Below are 18,864 nucleotides of genomic sequence, written 5' to 3'. Positions count from 1 at the left end.
ATTGCAAGAGGGACTTTACCTAACAATTGCAATCAGTGTAACCTGGCTTATTGTACCCTCAATGAATCCCCAACAATAAAAAAAAAAAAAAGAAAAAAAAAAAAGAGTGATAGTAAAAGTATAGTAATGGTGCTTTAGTATCTTTTGTGCCAACTTGGATAGAACTAGAGACCATTCTTCTAAGTGAAACATCACAGAACAGAGAAACAAACACATGGACTCAGTACCAGGTGGGAACCGGTTGACACTGAAGTGCACACATGGGAGTAAATATCAGTGAAAATCAAGCTGGGGGTGGGGGTACAGGGGATGTGTAAATTCATACCTACCGGGTATGATACACATTGTCTGGGTGGGGCCATGTTTCTAACCTTAACTCAATTTTTGCAAAAAACAAAGTTTGTAAACAAAACATGTGTATCCCCTAATATTCTGGGGATTTTTTGTTGTTGTTGTTGTTTGTTTGTTTAAGAGTATAGTAAACTTGGAGATGTACCCATAGGAGATCCACCTTCAAGGAAGTACAGTCAGCAGACATCTTTAATTGTCTGGTCCTTCAAGGTCTGTTTCTGCTAAAGAAAGCTGGTCGCATCAAGGTCATACTGTTCCAGAAGTAGCCCAAACACTATGACTGAGCAGGGGATGGGTGCCAGCCAATTCTGATGGCTAATATTCATTCCAGAGTCCCCTGCACCTATGACTAGTAGCCAAGGCTGAGTCAGTCATTCATTGCAATTCAACTTCTTCTGCCCAATCCTGCTTCCTCCTTCTTCCTTTCACAGGTGTTGATTCATCAAAAAAAAAAAAAAATTCACCCCACATTCCATCTCAGCATGTGCTTTCCAAGATCCCCACCTTATAAGAGCTAGGAGAAAGAGGATGTGCAGCTTTAAGGAAATATTTAACAATTATCACCTAAGTATAAACAGAACTTTAAAATTCTCAGATAACAGTTACATCAGTTCTTTTTGATACCTCATGCAACTCTGTAAGGTTATCATGTCACTGTTAAAAATTGAGAGTCAGGGACTTAATTTGTTACATGAAATTATTTATCCAGTTGGAAATGTGCATCTGGAATTCAGAAGAGAAATAATAGAAGATTAGGAATCATTCAGTTAATCTTCCTGAAAGTTATATTGCTAAAATACAGCAAAACCAGGGTCGCAAGTAAGACCTTCTGTCTCTAAGCAAGGATTTTTTTTTCATTTCATCCTGCTGCCATAAAAGAGGAAAATTTAAAGTCCTCAACAGTGTCAGATGTTGAAACATCTTAGAGAAGATGCTTAAAACATCTTAGAAAAGCCTGAATTTTAAATCCAAAGGTTGGGAAGATGCTGTTGGTACATTCTAACATTCCTGTGACGTACTTACCCTAAAATTCATTTCTATATACCTACATATGAATAGAGAGTTCATAGTATGTGTAAAGATAATTTTTTTCAGAAATCATTTTCTTTCTATAACTTTTGCTGTCTGGTGCTGTAGATAAACATTAAATAGATTTTTCCTCATCAAAAAACATATAAAAGAGAGTGGTGGTGCTTAGTTCCCAGTAGATATAACAATCCAGTCACTTCTAGGGTCTATGGCGCTTTAAGTAGAGTTCATCAGAACTTGATTATTTCTAAGTTCCTTGTCAATCTCAAAACATCTGAGTAGTAGATGTCACAGCATATGCTTGCAAGCTTTAAAGAATCAGCCCAAATTAAATAAAAATAACTCAGGAATGTTATATGGTTAAAAGAAAGATACTGAAGGAAAAAAGAAACAAATTTCTCAAATTGGAGGTGGTTTGTAGCTAAAGACTAAATAATATATGTAAAGACCTGTCTTTAGGGCTAGAGAGATCTTTTTTTACTATTTTTACTTCAAGAGGGAGATTATTTTAACATTTATAATTATTTCTACTGTAAGTAATAAAATAATTTACAAACTCAGTCTGCCTTGAAGAATAAGAAATGTTGTTATCTTACGTAACAGGAAATCGAAAGGCTGGGAAAGCCCCTGGTTTGGATAATTCAGTGGCTAATGGTGCTTAATACTCTGTGGTAGTTACTTCTGGATTCATTCTAAGGCTATCATCCTTTGAATTTTAATATGGTTACCCACAGCTACTGAAACAATATGCTTTTTTTTTTTTAATATCCAGAAAGATAGATAAGCCCTGTAGAAAATTATTTAAGAAGACACTTTCTCAACTTTCCCAAGATTAGTACAGCTAGTCCCATTCCATATTAATAGGTAATATTAATTCATCACATACTATGATGCCTTCAAACATAAGTTCTTCTGTTGCCTAACCTGGCTAGGAAAAGCTGACTGGTAAAGACGAAGGTAACATAATCACACTAGGCTACATTAGGGAGAAGGGTAAAGGATACATATGCTACTGGGTAGGCAGCAAGTAGTGGACACGGAATGTATCTTTTATATTGAACCTATCAAAATCCCACGGCAGGATACTCCCTTCTGTATTTTTAAATGTAAAAACATGGATCTTGATTTATCACAAATACATTCAAAGATTAGTGTTTTGTGTCATTTATCTTAATTTACCCTGCTGGTCTCTGTAACAATGCTTGGACATTATCTTGGTTTGCTTCACATTTGCTCAAAAGTTGTCTTCTGATGTGAGTCTTCTTCATTCCCTTCTCATTTTTGTAAGCAGCAGATGTTGTTGATATGATCTTGTTTGGTTTAGTTCTTTCTGATTGATTTCCAATGTGTTTTCCTCAAATCATCCTTCTTCATTGCACCATCTTGGTCCTATACTATTCTCTCCCTCTCACTCATGTATATGGGTGATATGGGATAGAGAGAAATACCACTAATGGTATAATGGGATTCAATTTCATTTTCTTCCCATGCATTCAGAAGCCATCTCATATCATTTGCTTTCATTCTCTTTGAGTCCATTCAGAGATTATTTATCTCAATTTCTTTTTTTCTCCTTGGGAAATTATGTAGCTAATGCCACATGCTAGCCTTTTCTGTAGGACACTGTTTCTGATCATAAAATTAGACATTTATTCATGAACACTCTTGAGACTTCCCAGTTTCTATTGAGCCAACTAGGAATTTTTATCACATCAGAAAAATTTCTACAAAAAAAATACTCCAAGGCTTTAAAAAAACAAACAAACATGAAAATAAAATGTAGGACATTCTCAGGGTGGATTACTTAAACTATATTTTATTTTTTTATTTTTTTATTAATATTAAATCATAGCTGTGTACATCAATGTGATTATGGGGCATCATACACTGGTTTTATAAACAGTTTGACACATTTTCATCACACTGGTTAATATAGCCTTCCTGGCATTTTCTTAGTTATTGTGTTAAGACATTTATATTCCACATTTAGTAAGTTTCACATGTACCCTTGTAAGATGCACCGCAGGTGTAATCCCACCAATCACCCTCTCTCCGCCCATCCTCCCCCCTCCCTCTCCTCCCTCTCCTCCTTCCCCATATTCTTAGGTTATAACTGGGTTATAGCTTTCATATGAAAGCCATATATTATTTTAATAGTAGGGCTGAGTACATTGGATACTTTTTCTTCCATTCTTCAGATACTTTGCTAAGAAGAATATGTTACAGCTCCATCCATATAAACATGAAAGAGGTAAAGTATCCATCTTTCTTTAAGGCTGCATAATATTCCATGGTGTACATATATCACAATTTATTAATCCATTCGTGGATCGATGGGCACTTTGGCTTTTTCCATGACTTAGCAATTATGAATTGGGCTGCAATAAACATTCTGGTACAAATATCTTTGTTATAATGTGATTTTTGGTCTTTTGGGTATATACCTAGTAGAGGAATTATAGGATTGAATGGCAGATCTATTTTTAGATCTCTAAGTGTTCTCCAAACATCTTTCTAAAAGGAATGTATTAATTTGCATTCCCACCAGCAGTGCAAAAGTGTTCGCTTTTCTCCACATCCACGCCAACATCTCTGGTCTTGGGATTTTGTGATTTGGGCTAATCTTACTGGAGTTAGATGGTATCTCAAGGTAGTTTTGATTTGCATTTCTCTGATGATTAAAGATGATGAGCATTTTTTCATATGTCTGTAGGCCATGAGCCTGTCTTCTTCAGAGAAGTTTCTCTTCAAGTCCCTTGCCCAGCCTGCGATGGGATCACTTGTTCTTTTCTTGCTTATACGTTTGAGTTCTCTGTGGATTCTGGTTATTAAACCTTTGTCAGAGACGTAGCCCACGAATATCTCTTCCCATTCTGAGGGCTGTCTGCTTGCTTTACTTACTGTGTTCTTGGCTGTGCAGTAGCTTTTTAGTTAGATCAGGTCCCAGTAGTGTATTTTTGAAGCTGCTTCAATTGCAGAGGGGGTCCTTCTCATAAAATACTCACCCAGACTGTTTTGTTCAAGGGTTTTCCCTGCACTCTCTTCTAGTATTTTTATAGTTTCATGTCTTAAGTTTAAATCTTTAATCCAGTGAGAGTCTATTTTAGTTAATGGTGAAAGGTGTGGGTCCAGTTTCAGTCTTCTAGAGGTTGCCAGCCAATTCACCCAGCACCATTTGTTAAATAGGGAATCCTTTTCTTGATAATTCTGTACATATGATTGCAGGCAATATTTTGCAAAATCTTTTCTTAATCTACCGTCTTTAAGGGAAAACAAAACTGAATATTTTACAAAGTTCTGACAAATGGTTTACACCTCAGAGATGTCTATTACCTTCAATTCAAAGCATCTACAAAGTTCAGATTTTCCCTTTATCTGAACATTGGAGTTCACCTATCCACAAGGTAGGCTACAAGATATCATTTCCAATTCCAGGTAAAGTTTAATGTTGAAAAGTGAAGAGGTAAAGTGGGTGATAGCTCGATCATTACATGAGGGACAAGTTATGTTCATTTAATAGCTAATATGCTGAGTTGTTTGTTAATTTATGCTAAAACCAGTCAGAACCTTAGCTCATCACTGCATTTGGGGATCTATATTTCACAGAGTCTTTTTGGTACTATTTCAAAGACTTTATGTATTTCTGACAAATAAAAAACAACAGTACTTAACTCTTTTTCTGTCTGGGAGTTCTACTTAAAATTCAGTTAGATATTTATTTATTACTTATTTAATTTGTTTATTTTTGAGACAATGTCTCACTATGTCACCCTTGGTAGAGTGCTGTGGCATCACAGCTCACACCAACCTCAAACTCTGGGCTTAAGCGATTCTTTTGCCTCAGCCTCTCAAGTAGCTGGGACTACAGGCATCTGCCATGATGCCTGGCTATTTTTTGGTTGTAGTTGTTATTGTTGTTTGGCAGGCTCCGGCTGGGTTTGAACCCACTACCTCCCGTGTATGTTGCTGAAGCCCTAGTCACTGAGCTACAGGCACCGAGCCTCGATTAGATATTTAAATCATTTTCAAAACTCAGTGTTTTGCAATAGTAACTTAGAATTATAACCTCTTAGAATGTTGTAGGAGGTTATAACAAGCAAACTAGGATTTCCGAAATAGGTATACATATATACATAGATTCACATATAGAGAAATCGAGAGTGTTTTCCAGATTATGAAAACAATTTGGTTTTACATGTAAGAATTTTGGCAATTCTGTTTTGTACTGTGTTATTGATGCCATCAAGGCCCATCTCCTTTAGAAATATAATAACAGTGTTCCCCTCACCTCGCTAGGCATACAAATAGTGGTCATCCCAATACCAGATAACCTGTGCTGGCCCAGAGTCCTCAGACAGCTAACCTAACAGTGAAACAACAACCTGGTTCATAGAATCTTTGAGAATTCCCTTGATTGCATGGCAATTTAGAGCATATCATATCACAGAATATTCCCTTTCAGAGACTAATACAAAGAATACAAAAATACAAATGTTTAAATACTGGAAAATATCTCCTATAATACGCTATCTTCCCAATTATGTTTCTTCTCTTAACTATGATCGTTGTCCTATTATGCACTTTAAAATTAACAAACGAAAGCAAAGCAATGAAAAGAAATGAAAAGAGAAGAAAAAGGGAAGGGAAGAAAGACAAAAGGGAACATTTCTGTTAATTTTAGGGAAATTTATTATTTTTTTTGCAATTAATGGCCTATACACATATTGCCAGTGAGGTGATATTGTCCAGATTCCAGAGAGCACCATCTTTCAAGGGGGTTGCTGTATTGTCCAAATTCAAACTGTCATTCACATATTCTCTGTGCTCCAAAGGGGCTGTGTACAAATGAAATATAAAAAGAAAATGTTTTCTGGTATTGTGCCATTTTGTGATGCTGATTTCAAGGCCTAGCTGCATTCTCACATTGTCTAGTACACATAAATCCCTAGTTAATTGTGTGCTATATATCAGGGAGCCAAAAGCTGGGCTTTCATCGAGAAGTCAAATAAAATGTGGAATGTGGGAGGAAGAACTCTTAAGCAATAAAATCCCTAAAACTAGCCCCAGTATTGTTGGAGATCTATGGCAAAAAGAAAAATAAGCACTTTCTTTGAAACTTTTTCAATACAGCTAAATTTATTGCACTTAATTTAAAGTACCTTTAATTTTCTGATAAATTACTGGCAATTTTTTCAAATGGGCAAAATGATGACAACAAACCCATTTAAAATATTATTTTATTAGCTTATGAAATACTAGTTTAGAAACTACTCTTAGAAGGAATTAAGATTTTTTTAAAATTGATATGCATCCCTCATATAAATGCCAATTCATTCAACTCTATAGCCCTGTTTAGTCTGAGACACAGGAGACCAGGGGAGATAGATTTGGTGTGTTCTTGTCATTACTGTTTATTATAGTTTTCTTTTTTTTTTTTTTTGGTAGAGACAGTCTCACTCTATTGCCCTCAGTAAAGTGCTGTGGCATCACACGACTCACAGCAACCTCCAATGTCTAGATTTAGGAGATTCTCTTGCCTCAGCCTCCCAGGTAGCTAGGACTACAGGTGCCTGCCACAAGGCCTGGGTATTTTTTTGTTGCAGTTTGCCCTGGGCCAGGTTTGGACCCACCAGCCTCGGTATATGAGGCCAGTGCCCTACCGAGTCATAGGCACCACCCAGTTATAGTTTTATTTTCATGTCAGTCCCTCACATGGTTATCTACTAGGCTTCTACTAACGGCAGATAGTAATGATGGTCATTAATGAGGGTGACTTAATGCCTTTCATTCAAATATTTCAAAGCACATTTGAGCCATGGTATAGGTACATTTACTAAGACAGTTTTAGTGGTTGTGTAAAATATTGTTTCATAGAGGTTAATGGCTGTTATTGTAATTCTGAGATTTATGATTATAATTTTTTTGTTTTATATTAAATAATTTCATAAGAGTACCATAAAATTTATCATCACAATGCTATTTTAAATACTATGCTTATAATGCTCAGTTGCATGCTACATTATTTTACCTGTTTTCCATGTGAACGTGTAGATTTCCTAAAAGGATTTTGAGTTCCCCAAAAGCAGAGTTTGTCATATTTCTCAAAATCAAACAAACAATCAATTTCAGGGCTGCTCATGTGATTGGAACTCAGAAAACACTTCTTGCATTCTGTTTAATAATATGTTTAACTTTGAGAAGTACTCAGATTTTCAAAAGACCCGGAACCCCTCACCTAGATATTATTGCCATATTTTTAAAAAGGTGTAACAAGTGTGCATTTCTAAAAGTCTGAATTATAGTGGAAGAGCATTGTGAATAGTGAAATCAGATTCAGTAAAATGTTCCAATTGTCTATGGTGCATTGAGCATATAAATCAAAATTTTACTGCTAAATTATAAAGTAATAAATTGTGCTATTCTTATTAATATATTTTTAAACTGGGTCAATATTATCATCCCCGTGTGATAGTTTAATGAACAAAAGAAAGTCATGACAGTACAGTACAAGCACGGTAGTTTTTATGAGATGGAGTATTTTAAACTGCAATATAATTAAGAAAATGTATTTTTACTGTCTTAATTTCTTCTCACTTCAAATACTTTCACACAATCCAGACTATCCACAGAATGACATTTAATTTTTTTCCATAATATGAGTCTTGTACTCTTTAACCGTTACAAAATTTGCTCTTCAACCATCTGGAAACTTTGAAATTCAAGCTTCTGAAAGAACTCAATACCAGTAAGGGGACATTTTTATGGATTTATTTCTTCCATGATTTTCTTTCTTTGCTCTCTTCTTTAATTTACTCTAAGAACTTTCTAAAGCATTTATTATATTACATTTTTATCTCTGATTTTGAAAATATAAAGTGATTTCATGAGGATACTGATATCATGCCTTTAAACCACTTCCCCTCACATTGGGAATAATGGACCAATGGCTATTTCATGTAGTCTATGGGCTCGTGTGGTCACGTGGTGCGTATTTTATCTCATGGCCAGTTTTATAGAAATGGGTGCAAAAGTGTTATAAATTAACACACATACGAGCACATAAATCCCTTTGTTCCATGGTCAGTAAAATTAAAGCCCTATAAAATATCCATATGGTGAGACTGTAAACATCAAGAAATTCTCTTTTCTTTTTATAAGGTTTTCTTAAGGCATCTTCTCTGAGAACAGAAAAATACCTTCACCAGTTTTGTCTTTATGTACAAGAGGAGTATTTCTCCTTCCTTCAAGATCTCCCAAATTTGCAAACGTCCCCTTCTGCCAAAAGTCTTTCATACTGCCTGAGAGACTCTCAAAAGACAGCTTATGCTTAGAAAGTGCAAATCCTGTTCCTTAAAGATAACCTCATCAGACCAGATTAGATGAATTTTATAATAAAATATAGTATTTCTGATTGTGTTTGCAGATACAATTTCAGTTTATCTGATTGTATCCTGGTAGGAGAATACATTTTTATCAAATGTGGCAGTAGGTCGTTGCCATAAAAAGTAAAAGGACGTGATGAAGTCACCTTGTATAAATTCCAGCCAACATGTTGAGGAATTTAAACAATGGGGCACTTTCAATGCTTAATTACATTTTATCAGCAAAGAAACTGGGGCTTTGCATTTTTGTTTTTGTTTTTGTGAGGTGAGGGTCTTACTGTTGTTTAGATAGCTTAGGCTGATCTTGAACCCCTAGGCTTGAGTGATCCTCCTGCCTCAGCTTCCCAAGGAGCCAGGACTATGGGCACATGCTACCATACCTAGCAAAGAAACTGTGTTTTTAAAAATGTAAAAATCATAGAAACTAATTATATCTTTATAGGTCACTCCTAAATTAGCACTTTTCATTCTATAATTTACCAACTCCTGATAATGTGTAACCTTTTACTAATGAAATAAGTTTTTCTATAGACTTTTAAATTTATTATTTTTCTTCTGTCTTGTAAATTGCATTTTGTAGAAAAATGCTGTTAATTGCCTTTATACATTTTTGGTCACTGATAATTGAAACATTTCTTAATTTGATAATCATGAATTTACTTTTTCAAGCACAAATTGAAGAAAGGAAAAAATTGTATTAAATTCTTCTGATAAAATATATACTGATAATATTTATCTTTTATAGTGTCTTGTATCTCTTGTGATTACAGAAGTCAATCATGACTTGAGTAATACTAAAGTATCCAGTGTACTCAATACTAATATGAAACTGATATATAAACAACTATACACCCACACAAAAGAAAAACACAAGTATAGTCTAGCATTGGGGAGGAGAGAAGAGGGAGGACAACAGGATCTCACATAATGTGCACAACGTGAGGGTGTTCAGCAATCCTCCTGGGTGAAAGGCTCAACTACAATTTGAACTTAACTTTAGAAAAAAAAACAACATACTTGTTCCCTTCAGCTAGCTACTGAACCTGTTCTCTAAGCAAGTTTGCATCCTTCCTGAGGAGGTAAGCTATCCATCTTACTTTCAAAAAAATAACTAAATACTTCCAGCTTGTGCAGGTGTAGGAAACTTGTTGTTCCTTACATTGAAGAAACGCATTGGGGGAAATTATAAAAATAAGAAAAGCCATTAGAGATAATTGGAAATAGGGCATAATTTTATTGGTACAAAAAATATAGATTGCTCTATAACTAGACCAACATATAATGGATTCCTTGGCTGATTTACTTGAAGAGATATTGGGCAATAAAGAAATAGCAAGCTAAAACAAAGAACACTATGTCAAAGGAAAATCAATCTAAAGTAAATATATCTCAAAAGTCATAAAACCAAAAAAAAAAATACAAAATAAATTGCAGATTAGATTTCAAAATTATTTATTTACAATATTTTAAGAAAATAATATATTAAGTTTGGTGAGCTGTCCTTTGTAAATCTTTCTGTGAAAATGTAATGACCAAAAGCAATAACTCTAGAAAGCAATTACTTTAGTCTCAAGAAATAGATTTAGTATTTAGAATTTTTTAAAATACTGGATTATTAAGTTGGAGAGGTTGCCTTAAAGTAGAATTAGACTTGCCTTTTAAGGAGTCTCATAAAATGTTTCTGGCAGATCAGTGTGTGCTGAATTGTTTTGACCTTTGTAGGAAGAGTCAAGGTTTATAGAATTCTTACTTTTTAAAAGGACCTTAGCGACTATGTAACTGAGTGGTCTGTTTATAGTCGTGGTCACTGTGGGCCACACAGCTTACATGACTTCGTCAGCCACACAGTCCATAGCAACTGTCATTACTCTGGTTGGTTTTGAACACTGATTTGTTACCAATGTATTAGACAAAAGACTAGCCCCCCTACTTTTTTTTTTAACCAGAAAAGTATATATAAATGAAAGTTAAAGATAATAGAAAAGTGAGGAGAGAGACAAGGGATTGTCCTAAACATGTAAACATCCAATTGAGCCAAATCTCTCATACAGCAGGACCCTGAACGACGTCATTTCATTCAACATCATACATTATAACACTGTTGAGAAAAACAGCTTGATTCCCAGCAGGGCCTGCTGCCTGTGTGTACCATGCAGGCTCCCCACGTCTGTATGGGCTTTCTCTAGGTACCCAGGTTTCCTCTCACATCCCACAGTCATGCACAGGAGATGAACTGGTGTGTCAACATTGTCCCTGTCTGAGTGTGGATGGGTGTGTGTGAGTATGCCTGGCAAGGAAGGGAATGGTGTCTTGTTGAGGGTGATTTCCTGCCTTGCACCCTGAGATGCTAGAACAGGCTCCAGCCACCTGTGATCCATAACTGGAATAACTGAATAAATAATGATCTTACTTTGTTGTTGTTGTTAGTATTTTACGTATTTTTCATGAAATGGGATCTCATTCTGTAACCCAAGCTAGAGTGATTACAATGGTATGATCTTGGCTTATTGCAGCTTCAAACTCTGAGAATCAAGTATCCTCCTCCTTTAGTCTCCCAAGCAGCTGGGACTATAGCGGTGTACTAACATTTATTAGCATTTCCCTCATCATCATTATTATTATTTTGTTAGAGATGGGGTCTCACTATGTTGTCCAGGCTGGTCTTGAACTCCTGGCCTCCAATGATCCTCCTACCTCTGCCTCCCAAAGTGCTAGAATTATAGGCATGAGCCACCATTCTCAGCCCTTACTTGTTTTTATTAATTTTTCGTAAAGGTATATGTCATTCACTTTTATTTTTATGTTTAATATCTGAAGTATTTTGGTCTTTAGTCTGGGGATATTTTCTGTGACCAGAAATATGCCATAGGAACTTAATTCTTGTTTATACTAATTATCCATTAGTAAAATGGGTTTTGTTTTATGTCATTTGGCTTCACGTTGCAGCTTCCAAGAACCTATTGATGATGTGACAACTTAATGTATGGGTATTAGGCTCATTTGTTTATGTGTCCATCAAGGATAAACCCATACATTGTTATTTAAACTATTACTTCCAAACTCCTCTTCCATCTATTAACGTATTATCTATCATCCTCTTAACAATACAATAGCTGTCCCATATACCTTTCAACTCATGCTCCCCATTCCCAATTTAGATATCATTAACAGGTACTCTGGCTATAATTGGTTTTGGCTAGTGGCTCATTAATCTTTTCAAAAATAATTTGGTAGTAATCTATCATCCACATTATTCAGGGATACATTGATAATCAAGGTGGGTCAGATTCCTTCCCTCTGAAAGATCTTGCCATCTAGAGCAGGGCAAAGGTGCTCCATGAACTGATGCAGTCCTTGAACTCTTAGTTGTTTATTACTGCTTAACAAATCATACAAAATTTAGCAGCCTATAACAATAAATATTTATATTTTTCTTAGTTTATATAGGTCAGACAACTGGATGTAGTATACATGGATCTTCTATCTCAAAATTTCACAAGAGTGCAAGCAAAATGTTGGTAGGGCTGCAGTCTCATCTGAAGGCTTAACCACTCTCCTGGTTTTGGCAGGATTCAGTTGCTTGTTAGACAGAGGACCCCACTTCATTGCTGGCAATGGCATAGGGGACTCTGTCAGTTCCTTACCATGTGGACCCCTCCATAGGTAAAAATGACCACAGAGTGTACAGCATCCACCAGAGCAAATGGGAATGAGAAGAAAAATCAAGATGGAAGCCAGGATCTGTCATAACCTATCCTTGGAAGTGACATCCTGTCTCTTTTGACATAATTCTGGTCATAAGAAGAAATATACAACATCTGACTTACCCTGAAGGGGGGATTATACAGAGGCATTAATCAGGAGTCATTGGGAGTCACCTAAGAAGCTATCTACCAAGGGATTTTATAGAAGTATCAGTAAGTGAGAAATTGGAAATAAAAAATGAAAAACTAAACTGTGTCAACAATTTTGAATGGATTGAAATTTTACTCTGTCTGTGTGCAAGTTAATGTTAGATAGTTGGCCACAATTTCATAGAGAAGAGAAGATGAGGGACTCTGAGCATATAGACTAAAGCCAATTTATTACTTGCATAAATAAAAGCAGCCAGAATATTTTTGTGTTAATTCATTTATGCAGTTCCCACAAAATGTTGGACACAAACAGAGTTAGAGTACAACTACACATGCAATGAATGGATAGTATTACAGGAGAGGAATCCTGAATTTAGGATTCCAAATCTTTTATGATGGACAATACACATCCCTGCCCTTTCCATCAAAGGGAGACACTATCTTTATGTTCCAGGTTATAAGAAAATGTTCCGCTTCAGAGAGAGACTCTATCTTTATCTTCCAAAGCTATTCACCATGAAAACATCCTTAAAAGGTAGTTTGGAACAAAGGGCAGTCAGTATTGCACTTACATTTAAGTTCCATCAGTAATTATCTAACAATTTACTGGTTCTTCACCACACATAGTTTGAGAAGGACTGATCTAGAGGTGTATAAATATTTTTTTTTCACCAAACAAATATCACAATCTAAATGTTTGAACCTCTTTTCTATATGGGCCCAAGGGCCTCTAAAATCATTGGTATTGGAAAGAAGATGAGAGAGTTCTAAAACAGAAATTTCTGACTTACGTATGCTTTATTCTTATTTTTTTATTTTTATTTTTAAATATGGAACGCTTCACGAATTTGCATGTCATCCTTGCACAGGGGCCATGCTAATCTTCTCTGTGTCATTCCAATTTTAGTATATGTGCTGCCAAAGTGAGCACTGCTTTATTCTTTTAAAAATATTTGAGTCTGAGGTATGATTACATAAAAAGAGATTCTGCTACCATGTTGAAAAGAACTAGGTAGAACCAAAGTTGAATGGGGAAGAGCTAAACCATACTTATTAAGGTCAACCCCAACCAAGTTATCACATAATTTTTATCAAGAGAAACACAGATTAGAATAACAAAAGTCCTTGAGAAACTGCTCTGAAGGACTGGATTTGTAGTACATGCTTGCACCTTGCAAGAATCACAAAATATCATCTCTTAATGTTATAATTCATTTCATAGAGGAAACAACTGTTGAAATGTTAAGTGTGAAATGCTGATCAGACTGTGAAGACAATGGAAAATTTTCTGTGCCAGAGAAGGCAGACACATTGTGGTAGTTTATAGAGATAACAGAAATCAAGTTAGTATAATACATTTTGGAGAAAACATATGGGCCAGAAGAAACTTACAGAAAAGTGAAAAATACAAATGGGAAAACTGTGAAATAGTTCACATCTTTTTAGTCACAAGAGTGAGAAGGTCAAAGGATATGGTGAAATCTGACCAAAGTTAATCTAAGTTAAGGTCACACCCTTCAGACTCTACCTTCTAAGTGGAAATGTACTGAGGGAAAAGGTCAAGCAAATGAATTAATTAAAAGCACTGCTGTATATAGTCTAATTAGGTCCATATTAAGTGCAAGTCTGGAGGGGAATTTTTAAGGGAGTTATGCTCCTAAGAAACAATAATTTTCTTCTAGACTAGTTTGAGTCGGATGCAAAGGGATGAACTTAAGTCTATGAACTCAAGAGACATTTGGGGGATCCCACGCCTGTTACTTTTCCCCCTGATACTGTGAAATAAGAATCTGTAATAGAAAAGGAAGTTGCATCTTCTTATTTTTTCCTTGGATACTTACACTATATATATATTTTTTCTTTTTTTTTTTTTTAGATTTTTAATTTTATTTTCACATGTACATGTGTTCATTAGGCTTCCACTTTTTGCCTTCACAAAATTAAAAAGGCTTAAACTTTAACAACAATAACAATGTTTAAGATAGGGACCAGAAACAAAAACCTTGCAAAGAAAGAACGAAGACAAATACATTCAGAAAAGAAATCAGACAATTGCTGCAATGAAGTATTAAGCAATGATAATAATAGTAATGCAAAGAAAGTAACATTCACATTGTCAAATGAGAGTATGTCTATTATAGAATGCTTTGACTCTGAGATTTAGTATGGAGTCATCAACTAACTGCATCTTCTTTTTATGTAATACAGGACACCATATATGAGGATAAGCTGAAAATTTTGACTTTAGTGCTCTAGATAAATTGCACTGGGATCGGTGCAGAAGTCTAGACAACTTGCTACTTAGAGTTCTCTCTTTGTTTACACCCATTCCCCAAAGTGATGAATGCTGACCACAATCACATGTATGTGTCTATGTGTCTGTCTATACATGTATGTGTAAAACTCATGTAAAAATCTCAAATGACATGGACAAGACAATGATTTGATTTTAAATCCCTCTCTCAATATTATTTCTCTTCCAAGATTCACATACTACCAGTTTGCTGTGTATTTCTCCAGATCTCTATATAGACACTTAAATAATCATATATGTAGATGGAAAAATGAAAAAAAAGAAAAATGAGATCACATAGGACAGGGGTCAGCAAACTATGGCCTGTGAACCAAATCTTGTCAGCTGACTACTTATTTATTGTCTGGGAGCTAAGAATGGTTTTCACATTTTTTTAATTGCTACAGTGTAACTAAGCATGTTATTTATGTAATAATTATGTTATTTAAATAATCATGTTATGTTATGTAATAATTTTATTTGAATATTTAATAACAAGTTCAATATTATTTCTTGGGGGCAAAGCATTAAATATTTACTATCTGGCCCTTTAAGAAATGCTTTGTCAATCCTTTACACAGAATAAACTGGCAACCAAAATGTCTTAATTTACGTTTAAAACCAAGTGTTGGAGGCCTTTCTGTGAACCCATCACATCCTTCTTAGCTGAAAGATGATCTTTCATAGCCCAAATTGTTCTTGTGTAAATGATTCATCTATTGCTAGATGCTAAGATACTGCCTAAATTTTAACATCACAAATAATGTTCAATGCACACACCTTATAGTTGTCTTTGGGTGCACATGGGCAAGATTTTGCATGTGAATGTTTTCCATTGACTTTATAAATAATGCACTGATAGGCTCCTTAAGTTTAGGTCATTTCTCACAAGAATTTTACCGAAGTCAAATACTCTTGGTTTATCACCTTACGACACTTATTAAATATGAATGAGAAATGTAACTATCATGTGCATAATAGTCTTATATCAGCAAGTATAATACACTTTTCCTATAGGCAGTGCTGCAAAGGATGACATAAATAACCAGAAAAATGTTTGGTAAGCACAGAAATAAAGCCAGAGGCATCAGTTATATGAATTTAATGCTTAAAAGCATCAGGTTAATTCAGTCTACTGTATCTACCACTAAAATAAAGATAGTCTTGCTAACAAACCTTTGTATTACATGTTGAATATTTCTTCTCCAAAATGCTTCAGACTAGATTTTGTAATATTTGCATTTTAAATTCATTCAAATTTCTCCAATGAACATTTTCTTTTAACAATTATGTTGACACTTTAAGAGTTTTAGATTTTAGAGCATTTCAGATTTCAGGTTTACAGATTAGGAATACCTAACTTGTATTAACTACTCCTTCTTTTTAATAGAACCTATAAGATTCTTATTTAAAATATATAAGTCTATGTCTGTAATGGCACATGAGAGGAACACACGTCATTGTTGTACGTGTGAATAAATATACTAACCTATTTTGTTGGAGGTTACTATTCAGTGATGCATAATTAGAGGAGCAGGAATTATAGAAGAATGGATGAAATTTTATAAATGGGCTTATTATGGAATAATAATGAAGTCATATTAAGTGAACTGTTGGCAACACTTATTTTAGCCAATTGTCAAGCACTATAGTTAATATGTATGGAGTACAGAGTGACACAGTTAAAGGAATATGCAAAAGAATAACATGTAAAAAGGTGAACTACGTTTTTGAAACAATATGATTAAAATAGAATAGTTTTTAAGGGCTCACGAAGGTTTTATCTATGGAATGTCAGAAAATATATTTTAAGAACTTACACTAACATATTCAAATAATTTAATGGTTGTCATGGAAAAGAAGAATTGACCCCTAACCCAACTATGCTGTTTTAAAGCAGTCAGGTTCAAATTTAAATGCATCTCAGGGAGATCATTTGGGCCACGACCCAGAGCTCCATCAGGGCAATGATTACTAGAGCCCCAGGGGTAAGGCTGTCCTAAAGACCCCAGAACTGTAGGGCTACTAGTAGGCAAAACCAGCCTAGAACACTCAAAGGCACCTACCTCCAACCCCTGAGAGCTGCTGCGTGGGCTGTACCCAGAAAAACTACGGGGCAGGGCTGCCCTGGGCCTTAGGGGGCTGACCTCCACCCCAGTGTTCCTGGAAAGTGACATATGACGTCGAAGATTATTTCCAAACTTGAAGCATAATGTAATGTTGTTTGCTGTTTTGGATTTTGAATTTACTCGGACATTTTACCTCTTTCTTCTTTCCCAATTCTCCTTTTTGGAATGAGAATGTCTAGCCTATGTCTGTCTCACCACTGCAATTTAGAAGCACATAAATTGTTTAATTTCACAAGCTCACAGCTAGAGAGGAATTTGCCTCAGGATGAATCATAACTTGAATCTCACCCAAATCATATTTAGATGATGTTTAGATGAAACTTTGGACTTAGACTTTAGAGTTGATGCTGGAATAAATTTTGCTGGCAGTGACCCCTCCAAAATTCATGTTGAAATTTAATTCCCATTGGGGATGGCATTAAGAGGTGGGACCTTTGGAGAAGTGATTAAGTTATGAAGGCTGTGCCCTCATGAATGGATTAATGCCTTAGAAAAGAGGCTGCAGAGAGAGTTGGCTTCTTTTTGCTCTAAAGCTCTTTGGTGACATGAGCCTACAGCAAGAGACCCTCATCAGACATATAACCTACTGGTGCAGTGATCTTGTTAGCATCTAGAAATGTAAGAAATAAATATATTTGTGCTATGAATAAACATTAAACATAAATAAATTAGGAGATCATCTTGGGTAGGCCTCAGCTAATATTTGGAAGGTTTCAAAGAGTACTTAGAAATTCCATTGAGAGAGCCAGAGACAGAGAGAAAGAGAGAGAGAGGTGAAGGAGGGAGAGTCCCACTGTAGACAACAGCTTCAGTCCATGCCCTTGGGGTTTCAGTCTATATGTGACCTTCCCTTCTTATTCCCAGATTTATTCCAGCATCAACTTTAAAGTCTAACTCCCCGTGTAGCCTGTGGATTTTGAACTTGCTGGACATCCCCCTGAAGTGTATAAAACAACTTAGAATAAGTTCATCTCTCTTTCTCTGGACAGATATAAGTAGATAGATGATGGATGGATAGATAGATAGAAAGTAGATAGATAGATGACAAATAGATAGATATCCCTGGTTCGATGGTTGGACCCTGACTATTATAGTAGTTGGGATAGGGCCCAAGAATTTATACCTCTAACAACTTTTCTGGGTGAGGCTAATGCTGGTGGTCTGGAATTACATTTTGAGAATCTCTATACTAAAGGACAGAATATGCTCTGATGTGTGTAAATTGCCTAGGAAATAAGTACTAAACACAACAGAAGACCAAGGCATCTAGTAACCTGGAACTTTTAGTGATGAATAATCTGTCTTATGCAGAAGTATAGTTGTCTCCATTGCAAATGTCCACTCTAAATTTAAATAAAATAGCATACACTGTGTACTTACCACATGCCAGATAATCATCTCATGACACACACATATGTACTAACTTCATATTTTTTATTATAGGAGGCAGAGTATATATAATTTGTCAAAAGTTATGACAGAAGTGGTAAAACTTGGATTACACTGAGACAATCTAGCTGAAAGCCCACTTTTTCTAAATAATGGGCAATGGTGCCTATATATTAATAGCTATAGAAGAAAGAGCTGGCTTGACTAATTCTTGCATTTTTTTTTCTTTCTTTTCTCATTCTCAGAATTTACTCCTTTGTTTTTGTAAAACAGTATTAGTTTTATAAACATGAACACTAATCCCTCTGGTGAACTGGATAAATGTTAACATTTTAATTTTTGTTAATAACACAGATTTTAATTTTTCCTATCAAGCAGAGAATTCACATAATTGAGTAATTTAGCACTCAGTTCCTTTTTTATATTGATATCTGTGT

General features: G+C 35.2%; 1 non-coding gene across 1 annotated transcript; it reads right to left on the bottom strand.

The window, feature by feature from the left end:
* Positions 1 to 13,440: 13,440 nt before the first annotated feature.
* Positions 13,441 to 13,547, bottom strand: LOC128592860 (U6 spliceosomal RNA). The gene has a single exon (XR_008382072.1). It is a non-coding gene; the product is annotated as a U6 spliceosomal RNA (small nuclear RNA).
* Between the last annotated feature and the right edge of the window lie 5,317 nt (positions 13,548 to 18,864).

Source organism: Nycticebus coucang, chromosome 8, assembly GCF_027406575.1.
Source record: "Nycticebus coucang isolate mNycCou1 chromosome 8, mNycCou1.pri, whole genome shotgun sequence".
Classification (NCBI taxonomy): Eukaryota; Metazoa; Chordata; class Mammalia; order Primates; family Lorisidae; genus Nycticebus; species Nycticebus coucang.
Note: the sequence above shows the minus strand (reverse complement) of the source record. Positions and strands in the feature narration are given on the sequence as shown.